This window comes from Alligator mississippiensis, chromosome 2 (assembly GCF_030867095.1).
Source record: "Alligator mississippiensis isolate rAllMis1 chromosome 2, rAllMis1, whole genome shotgun sequence".
Taxonomy (NCBI): domain Eukaryota; kingdom Metazoa; phylum Chordata; order Crocodylia; family Alligatoridae; genus Alligator; species Alligator mississippiensis.
The window spans coordinates 171,996,575-172,007,447 of NC_081825.1; the positions used below are offsets into that span (position 1 = coordinate 171,996,575).

Below are 10,873 nucleotides of genomic sequence, written 5' to 3' on the forward strand. Positions count from 1 at the left end.
GGGCGCATGGCAGCACTGGGCTGCTGATAAAGGAGATCACATACCAGATTTATAACAGGTACTACAAGGGAATGTTTACATTCAGTTTGCATGAGGAAATCATTGCTGATTCTATTTGAGAAAGAGGGGCTCAGAGGACTTTAAGAATGTCATGTTCCTTGAAGCAGCTTTGAAGGGGCTGACTCATGAGTTTTGAACACTTGCAGTTGGCAACCTTGAATCTCCATTCCAGTCCCTGTCTCCTTTGATCCTTATGGGAAGAAGGTGTGGGAATGTGTTTAGGAAGAAATAAATTACTGGGGCAGAGGTCTGGCTGTTCCCCTTACTAGATGTGCTGTCCTGGGAGTGGGGCTTAGAGGGAGGACTCACAAGCAGATATATCTGATGAGACTCGTAGCACAGGGGAGCAAATAATTTAGCATTGCATAGCATTTGCATATACACGTAGCATGAGGGAACAGGTAATCTAGATGCACTTCACTTTCTGTTTACTTTTTGGTAACAATCCTCTCCACTCTCCCTTCAACCCTGAATATCCAGGATGTGAATCAATTGGCTTGGAGATGTCACATCAGTTCCTGGGTTCAGTGTGTGTCAAGAAAATCCCTCTGGATGGAGCTCTGGGTCACACTCAGGAGCTGATGACTTTGATAGTACTGGAGGCTCGTCAAAGTGACCCAGGCTAGGCCAGCTCCAGCGCGGGGCAGGGGATAACTGTCTCTCTGAGTCAACTTAGCTGGGAGCAGCCCCAAGGAGGGGACAGAATAGAAGGGAATAGACAGTACCGAAGTGGAGGAGAGGGAAGGCAGCTATGTAGAGTAGGGGTCTGGTGATTTTGGTTGTAACCCTCCAGCAGGATTTGGACAGAATAACTGCTTCTTTTCTCTCTGAAGACCATCATCCTGGGCCTGCATGAAGAAGACTGCTCTTTAAGGAGTCTAAGGCAGCACAAGCCCACTCAAAGTCATGGCATTAGTACAGTTCAGCAAAAGTTAGGGAAAAGAAAGACAGGGACAAACAGAATAGTTTTAAAGTATGAGAAGTGTGGTAAATGGGGTGGGGGGTATATGCTATACTCTGGCAAAGTACCTGCACTGGCATGGCAATTTGTTAAGAAACAGGAGGGGATGTTGATAGCTACCCTCCACGTGTGTCCTGATTTGTCAGTGTTCATGGGATGCCATTGCTACCCTTCTTGGATGATGCCTTGTCTGAGAAGGGTCACTGAAGGGGACAGCGGGGTACTTGGACTGGAAGGAATGGGCTGCTGCATCATGGTTGCTGTTTCTGCTGGCTCCTGAGTACCCCAGTCCATTAGGACATCTTTGTCATCCTTGTGTGAAAATGACCAGCAGTTCAAAGGACTGGGCTAGAGGAGATGAGTGACAATATCAGCTGGCATCAGCTAAACAAGATGTGCTGAGAGACTTTGTTTCTCATACCATCACTTCTGCACAGTCACCCTCCTCTGACCCATTTTTCTTTTTCTAATCAGATGTTAGTTTTGATGTCAAGACAGCAAAATATATACTTTAAACAGCATGACATAAAAAAAAAAGTTTGCCAGGAACGGACAGTCACACTGCACAGTGGGCCCAGGCTTTTCTTGCAGTAGGGCTGCCAGGGAGTCAGCACCAGAGACAAGAATTGCAATTCCTATGCCTGCAAGGTTCTTTGAGTAAATGTGATATCTTTTATTAGACCAACTGAGTAGTTGGAAACAAGTTTTTAGCAAGCTTTTGGGTGCAATCACCCTAGGCAGTCTCTGTTGTTCTGGTACTCCAAGGAATGAGAGAAGCTAGAAGTGTGGCAGGATGTCAGTGAGAATGTAAATAGGTAGAAACTAGAAAGACAAAAGGTAAATCAGGGAAGGGAGGGGGGAAAAGCAGAGGAAAAAAGGCCAAAGGTGAGTAGGGCAGGTAGTGATTCAAGGTAGACAAGAAGCTGTCTGCGAAAAAGGAAATAGCTGGAAGTTAGGAAGACAAAGGGAAGAAAAGTAGGGAAGGAGAGGGGAGAAAAGAAAAATATAAGAGGTTGGGTCTGGCAGGTATCTGGTAAATTAGATTTCAGGCAGGTTGTAATGTGTTATAAATCCAATGTCTATATTGAGTCCATGATTTTTAGTATCCAGTAGATTTATGAAATGAATGTACTTAGGTTCATTTATGAAGGGTGTTTTGTAAGTTTCCTTTGAGGATTAGAACTGAGAGATCAGCGAGGGAGCGATTGTCTTGTGAGAAGTGTGTCCCCACAGATAGTTGGGTATTCTTGTTTCAGTGTGCATTCATTCTGGTGCACAATTATCGTTTGGTTTCTCCAACATATTTTCCATCAGGGCATTTAATGCACTGGACGAGATATATAACATTTCTGGAGGTGCAGGTGTAAAATCCAGGAATGGTGAGGGTTCTGTTGTGGGGTGTAGTTATTGTGGGGGTGGTGGAGATGTGTTGGCAGATTTTGCATTTCTTGTCTTGGAATGGTCTGGATCCATTAGGTTTGGTTTGGGTCATAGGGAGTTTGCTTCTGGTAATGTGGTCTTTGAGAGTCAGTGCTTGTTTAAAGACTAGGATGGGTGGTTCTGGAAAGATCTCTTTAAGAGACCTTGAATCACTACCTCTATAGTGTCTCCCCTACTCACCTTTGGTCTTTTTTCCCACTGCTTTTGTGCCCCCTCCCTTCCCTGTTTTCCCTTTTGTCTTGCTAATTTTTACCTGTTTACATTCTCACTGACATTCCACCACACTTTTAGCTTTTCTCATTCCTTGTAGTCTCAGAAGAGTAGACTTCATATGCCTGAAGAAGGGTGATTGCACCTGATGGTTGGCTAAGAACTTTTTTCCAACTACTCAGTTGGTCTAATTAAAGATATCACATCTACTCAAAGAACTTTGCCTGCCTATGTCCTTAGATCAACACAGCTACAACCAAAACCCCATCCATTTCCTATGTCTCACATTTTGTGTGAATTTGTCTTACAGGAAACAGGACTGAATTCCAATAGAAAAAACTGCTGCAGCTTGTCCCTGCTAACACTTTCTCTTTTACACAAGAGGACAATTAATACCATTTTAAAACCATTGGAAAAGACTGTTAAACAGGGGGTTCCCCTTGAAAGTCTCTGTACAACTAAACAAAATGAGGGTGAGAACAGAACTGTGCCAAGGTAGCCTGCTTGCTCCTGCCTATATTGTGCTTCAGTGTCTTCAGCTGTCATTAGCTTGTGGCTGCTCTAATATCAAGCAGGGGAGAGATAACACCTACCAGCCTTTGGGCTTGGTACAGTCTAACTAGGGGTGTGTCAGTCAAACAAATGGCATCAGCACAGAACCTAAGTACGGACAGATCTGCCTACATAGCTATCACCACCACCCATCACCCCTTCTCTGTTCATAGCTGTTCACCAAATTCCTATATGTCCTCATGTGCTTGTTTTCTCCCCAGCACGTACCTCTCCCTCTCCCCACACCACCCAATCTCTTCTGCATGACCTATCTCATTTCCCCTTCCCAGCTACCCCTATGTCCATAGAGACCTTCAGATTCTGCTTATGCTTCTAACTACCCAACACAGTCCACCACTAGCTCCTCACACAGTCTGCCTTCTCCTTCCTCCTCCTTCTAGCCTACTTCCATTGACTATTCTCACAACCTTTGTCCTCCATGGTATCCCCCACCCACAGCCCTAGTATATCTCCACCTCCTCATATATCTTCCCCTGTCCCTCATCTATTCCCCACAAGCTTTCTTTATCTTTGCCTTAGTTACCCCACAGCTCCTCTCCAATTCTACCTAGTCCCCATGGCACCTCTCAGACCCCACTTCTCATACTTCCCAAACAGAACACACTGCAGTACTTTCTTCCTGCAAAGCATAAACCATGACTTAGGAAACCCTGAATAACTGCTTCTTTCCATTCAACATAGTCTGGGCCCTGTGCCTCTTCAGACTGGATGGTAGCAAGAGGAGCCTGGATGAGTACTAGTATCTGAGCAGAAGCCTGGATTCTATATTTCATGTTGTGTATGATCTTAGCAAACTAATTAGGCAACATTAATCATTTGGAAACTAAGCATTGGATATAGGTGGAGCACCAGTGGAGGACAATGACATGGCCCAACTATTCATGGAGAAATAAACCCCTTATGAAAAAGAAGCCAAGAATTTTAGTTGGTTGTTATGGACCGCAGGCAACCAGTTCACTGATTCTGTGGATTGTGTCTATTTTGAATTTTTAGGTGTGTGTTCTCTGTCTGCTTTTCTCAAAATATTTAAAATTAAGAAGTTTATCTGGAATCTCTTTGTAGCAAGATCACCTCCAGGGGAAGCCGTGAAGCCCCTGGAGTCCCCTCAGCTTTACCCAATTTGCTCTCCACACCCAGCCTGCTTTCTAGGCTCTTGGGCTCTCTAGCCCCTCTCTGGACCCCCTAGTTCCACACTCAGCCCCTCTCCAGGCTCCAAGGCCCTCTGGTCCCACTCTCACATTCAGCCCTCTTCCTGGGCTCCAGACTTGCCCCAGGCCTCTCTCTACCAGGACCTACCTCTCCAGGCTATCGCTTCACCCGCCCTGTTCTCAAGTCTCTCTCTCCCCAGGCCTGTGAGGTTCCCAAGCTTACCCCAGCTTCAGCTTTTCTGCTAGGAGCCCTCCTATAGTCCTGTAACTAGGAGCTTCCCTCCTTGTTGCTCCTAGGGCTAGACTGCCTGACCTTCTCAGGCCCTGGGCTTATGTGGCTCAAACCAGGGTCCTCTTCGGGTCAAATGTCTCCTTATTTGGACCCTGCCACACCAGTAGGCTGCTTTTCAAGCAGCTTCTTCTCGTAAAGTGACAGGTGCTCTAAGAATCCTGTCACGTTCTTGTGGACTGATGTTTAACAGTTTTTCTTTCTTTTCCTAAGACTATTAAACAGATACAAGTGTCTTTTAAAAGTGAGATCATCATCTGTGGAATATGGTACAGGGCAGCTGATGGTGTATAACCTTGAGCGTGTGTTCATTGACAAACACTTTAGTTAAAACTACATTACAGCGGCCTTGTGTGGTCTTGTGCCCCTCTAGAATGTTGAGTTCAGTGAAAACTAGGATACAAAGAGTTAAAACATTTCAGGTTCAAAACTTCTGAAAACTCCCTGCCCTTGCATCAGTCAGGTTTGCCTTGCCATGCACCAGATAGGAACTTTCCCTTCTGCTCCTCTTTCCCATTTCCCCTTCAACTGAGGTGGAGCCATATTTTCTGGACTACAGGGGTTTAAATATCTGTTACTTCGACTTGAAAAATGAGGAAATGAGAGTTAATTTTGTTACCCTCAACCCTGCTTCCCCCCACCCCTCTAGGTTCTGGTTTATGGAGAGGGAGTAGGGAGAGGGCCTCAGATATCCTAGTGAGGGAGGGCATCCCATATTGCTGCTTGCACATGGAGGGAAGGAGATGGCATCCCTATGTCTAATGGTTCCCACTTCCCCTGTTACCTACTTCCATGTCATCCCTCCCCTCCTACCATGGGCAGATCTAGGAATTTGAAAACTTGGGTGCATGTAGTGTGGTACATCATTATATATAACACAACACATTTTTATCAAGATAAAAATAAATTAGAAACTTCAGTAATAAGCTAGGGGCCTAGGGCTTCATTTTTCAGTTTAAGATTAAAGTAAAAATAAATTTAACTTTATTGGAATGAACAGTAATTTGCTATATCATACATTACGTATTAAAAAACACAACAGGCTATGCAAAAAATACTCAAGAGGTTATTTCTTTAGTCCTGTAGTCATTAGATGGCAGCAAACAGCAACACAAGATAATGCAATTCAGGCAACAGCCTGTGCTGATGGAGTACAGAACTATACTGACACTCAATACACAATTCCCCTCCTCACTTGATAACATAGTTAGAGACTGTCACAGGACGGGTTCCCCAGGGATGGCTGTGATACCCCTAGGTCCCCTTGACCGTCCCAATCCTGTCCAATGGGCACCCTCTTTCTCGCCTGCCACATCTTGTTGGTGATTATTCTAAATAGAGAGGCTGCCCTCAAGTTCGTATTTTGGACACAGTCCTGATAGACCCCACTGAACCCTCTGGGTTCTTGGACCCCTTTTGAGTCCTGCTCCAAAATGGATGCCTCTTGGGACACCCTCAGGCTTACGGGCTAGCTGCTTGGCTCCAAACCGTCCCTTTACCACACCCCAAACCTTGCAGATGGCATTCACACATTGTCCCTCCAAGGCCTTAGTTTAGCTTGGCCTCTGGTCATCAGTGGGCTCTCCACATCCCTGTCTCTCTCTCGGTGCCCTCTGATGCTGGGCTGTCTGTGGCCCTGTCTCTCTCTTGGTGCCCCTTGGTGCTGGGGTCCGCTCACCCACTTTGTCGCTGCTCCCTTGGTGCTGGGGTCCGCTCACCCACTTTTGTCACTGCTCCCCTGGCGCTGGGGTCTGTTCACCCCTGAATACTGCACACACACTGGCGCTGGGGTCCCCACACTGTAGTGGGCCCCCAGTGAGGCCTCCTCCTTCCCCAAGAGCCTCAGCCCGATCCTCCGGTATTATAAAACAGCAACCAAAAATGTGAGCTCATGGGCTATAACATAACACAAAAAGTTCATGGTGTGCTCTGTCCCTTTAAGAGAGTTAAACTTCTTCCCCAGCACTAAGTGCCATGGAGGCAGGGGTGCCTGGTGAGCTCCTGGAGCCCCGTTAGCCCCAAGTGCAGCATATCTGGCAGCAGCAGCATCTCTGGGCAATTCCTCCCTGGAGGCTCCTTCCCCTTTGGCTGCTGGCAGGGAACTGACTCTCTAGTCCCAGCCCTGGGGTTTGTGTGCGCCCAGGGCCCTGCCTCTTCCGGTTAGTTGACTGGCTGCAGGTGCAGGCTAACTCCCTCCTTAGGCCTGCTGCCACAGTAACCTGCACCTGTGGGGTTCCTGCCTGACTGCTTGGGCCCTCTCTCTAGGCAGTTTGTGCCCTTAAAGGACCAGGCACCTTAGTGCCCTGCGACAGAGACCTACTTAATTCACAATTTCACCATAAACTGTGAGGTCGAACATTATCCATGAAATCAGACACTGTGAAATCTGCAAAATAAAATAAAGAAAAACTAAAAAGTTTTAGAGGCTGGGGAGGGGGTGTGTGTGTGAAGGGGAGCAGCCAACATAGAGGCCATCCCCCCTTCCCTTTGCCTATGATTGCCTCAGAAAGCTACCAGTTGAATGACCCCACCCCTCTCAGCAAGCGGGGGTCAGGGCTGCACAATGGAAAGCCCTCTAGACCAATCAGTGGTGAGGGGCAGGGCCACTGGGGCCTCTCGTTCAATCAGCAGCCTCCTGGTTTGACATCACCCAAGCCGATCCTGCCCTGAGCAAGGGCTGGACTAGACCAACCCTTCTGAGGGCCCTGCCAGCCAGCTCTGCAGGGACCCTGAGGCCTGTGGGGTCCTGCCCCAGCCTCCTGCAGACCCTGAAGCACCATGCCCATGGCTCCCTGTGCCCATTAGAGCCTTCAGCCAGTGCCTGCCCATGGAGAGGAGGGAAACACCATGGAGAGGAGGCCTTAACCCCATGGAACAGACTCAGCTCATGCTTGGATACCAGAGGCCCAGTGAGAGACCTATTGGGGGGAGCAGGATCCGGCCCAGGCTCCCTGCACAACTGCCAAAGACAGGGCCTGACACAGGCTGCTTTGTGATTTAGGTCCCATGCCAGTCCTTCACCATAGAGACCAGGGATGGGCAGGGAATAAATCCTAGCCACCAGTGCTTTCTGACCAGTCTCAGCACAGCCTGAGAGACTCAGCAGAGGTGTAGAGAGATGATTAGTTGTTTGGATAGAGTTGGAGTTAGGAGAGGTGATAGATTAGAGATAACAGATAGAGAGTAGCTAGTAGAGACTTGTAGAGAGATTGTAGAGAGAATAGAGTAGACAGTAGATAGGGGGGCAGCTAGGAGTACATACGCAGTAAATAAGCAGGGAGAGTAGAGTTGAGTAGATAGAATAGGTAATAGATTATAGGAGATGATAGATAAGGAAGATGGAGGGCAGTGGCCCCAGCGGAGCAGCAAGGTGAGTGATTGGAGGGATGAGTCCCAGCACCAGCCCCACTGGGAAGCGTCAGCCTGGTGCTGGAGCTGGTGCATGCTGCTGCCCAGACTGGAGCTCAGGTCCTTGGAGCCTCGCAGTCCAGCACCTGGCTGCTCACTGCCATCTCTCACTCTCCATTTCAGACCAGCTGCTCCAGCCTACGCGGCAAGAAGGAACGGCAGATACGCTGCCCAGTGTGGGTAAGGGCCCAGCAACACCTTAGGGTTTTGCAACAAGGTCTGGGGCCAGTGTAGGAGTAGCAAAGTGTACTCCGGTCTCCCGCTGGCATGAGGGGAATGTATGCCAGCACTGTGGGTTGGGGATGCTCTTTCCCCGCTCCCTGCACTCAGCTGTGCTGTCTGGGGGAACACTCATAGCAACCAGCCCTTTGCCCAAGCACCTACCTCTGGGGAGGGGCTGAGAGCTCTGAGATTTGGCCACAGAGTCAGCGCAGGGTTAGAAGGGCCCCACAGTTTCCCTCTGGGTGCAGGGGGTGGCTTGCAGGCTGCTGGGAGTCCCAGGGGTGCTTCTTCTGAGCATGTCTTCTCCAGCTCCCCCAACTGCAGACACAGAGAGGACCTCAGGTGCTGCTGACTCCCAGCCTCCTCCCGGCAGCTCTGGACCAACCCAGAGACTTGTCTGGGTGCGGGCTTCTCTCCAACTGCACCCACCATGCTGCCAGGAAGAAAGCAAAGATGTGGGGACAGGTGATGTGCCAGGTGAGTGGCTGTGAGGCACTGGCAGAGCTGTGCCCTGTGCCGGGACAGGGCAGGGATGAGCTGCTTGCCAAGGGTGACCAGGGGCTGCTGGAGTCTTCCCTGCCCCTGCCTGTTCTCTGATCCAGAAGGGCCCTGCCAGCCACAGCCTCAGCCTGCAGCCCAGGGGGAGACAGCACCCTGTGCCCTGCCATGTATGAACACCTGCCTTGTCCATGGAGACCAATTCAGTCCTTGCCCAGCCTTCCCTGTGCTCTGCCCTGGCAGAGCATACTGTAAATCTCTCTCCAAAGGGCCCCAAATCCCCAGGTGCCCTGAGAGGCCAGGCTGGGACTCCTGTGCCTTGTGACTCTGAGCACCTCTTAGCACTTGCACCTCTACTATATGTCTGATAGACAATGGAGAAACTGAACCACGGATTGTGGAGGGCTTTGCCCATGGGCCTCTAATTTGGGCACACGTCAGTGCTCAGGGGTGATAACATAAGCACACCCATGTGGCCTGGGGAAGAGTCTGGGGGTGCAATGTTGTCCATCAGGTGGGATGTGTGGTTCTAGTGCGGTAGAGTGTGTACATGTGTACATGTGCCTGTGAGCCCATGCTGGTGGCTGGCATGTGTATGCATGGGGGTGATGCCATATCCCTGGCAGGCATTCACTGCTCCCCACACTGACCCCCCATCTTTCCCTCCCACTGTCCCACAGCTGCTGCACCCCACATCACTGAGGCACAGACAGGAGCTGCCAAGGATGAGTGTGCAGGGAGTGGTAGGTCCCCTGGCCGGCTGTTCCCCCAGGACAGGGGTGGCCCGTGTCCAGGGGCTGCCAGGTATGGCCCCCGCCAGGCTCCCTGCTCTATGGGACCCAGAGGCTTGAGGGGTTCTGCCCCTGGCTTCCAGGGGAGGGCACTGCTGGTGCAGTGACTGTCCCCTCTTTTTCTGTCCCAGGGCCTCAGTAGAGGCCCCCAGAGCAGGGGTCAGGCTGAGAGTAGAGGAAAGAGACCTGCCAGCCAGAGAGACCTTGCGCCCTTCCCACAACAGTGTGGCCTGGGAAGCCCAAAGGACTGGCTGTGTCCTGGCCTGCAGCCCTTTGTGCTCCATGTAATACTTGCTGCCACAGCCCCTGACATTCTTCTGGTGGCCTGTGTGCCACTGCCTACCTGCTGGGCCAGTGCATGTGCTATGCGTGTATGTGTGCGCGACAGCAATGTGTGTACACGTGTGTACGTGCCTGTGAGCCCATGCTGGTGGTTGCCGCGTGTGTGCATGCATGTGGGGCAGTGTCCCCTGTTCTGACTCCCACATCCTTGCCTCCAACAGAGTCTTATCCCCAAGAGACCAAGCCCGAGAGTGACCCCAAATATGTCTGTCTGGGGAAAGGTAGGTCTCCCAGCCGGCCATGCCCCTGGACTGTAGTGGGCCATGTCCAGGGGCTGGGAGGGCCAGGTGAGGCCCTGTGAGGCTCCTTGCCCTGTGGAGCCCTCTGTGCCCAGAGGGCCACTGCTGTTGCAGTGACTGTTTCCTCTCACCTGGTTCTTCCTAGAGCTTATCAAGAAAGCCTGCATGGCCTGCAGGGGACCAGGGAAGTGACCTGGGCCACACTGTGATGGCACCATGAAGCTCTTGCTGGGCTCTCTGCTCCTGGGCCTGGGGCACTCCCACTACTAGCACCAAGCAGGAGACATGGGAAGGAAGAGCCACAAGTTCAGCTCCAAATGACCCATGATGCAGCCTAGAAAGAAGTGTAGGAAAACACCCAAATCAGCTTCCCCCCCTATGTCCAGTGGCTTCTTGCTGCTATAAGCAATGGCCCCTAGGTCCTGGCACTCCTCAGGCTCTGCCCCAAGGCCCCAGCCCTCTGCCCTCCACAATGCAATACCACCTCCATTCTGCCCGTGGTGAAAGCTACACTGGCCTCTCATCCCATGGCAGGTTTGCAGAGAATCTGTGGTGTGGGAATGGCTTATGTCATGCCCTTCCTGCCAAGCACCTGCTTCATGATGATGGCCAGGGTGCACTCAGTGTTACAGGCTGAGATGGCAGCTTGCAGGAGAGGCTGCCATTGCTCTCAGCCTGCTGGTAGGCTCTGC

The 10,873-nt window shown here is 50.6% G+C and overlaps 1 long non-coding RNA gene across 1 annotated transcript; it reads left to right on the top strand.

The window, feature by feature from the left end:
* Window positions 1-7,340: 7,340 nt before the first annotated feature.
* LOC132248654 (uncharacterized) lies at window positions 7,341-9,719 on the top strand. Its single transcript, XR_009459972.1, has 3 exons — window positions 7,341-8,269; window positions 8,621-8,788; window positions 9,490-9,719. It is a non-coding gene; the product is annotated as an uncharacterized LOC132248654 (long non-coding RNA).
* Window positions 9,720-10,873: the final 1,154 nt, after the last annotated feature.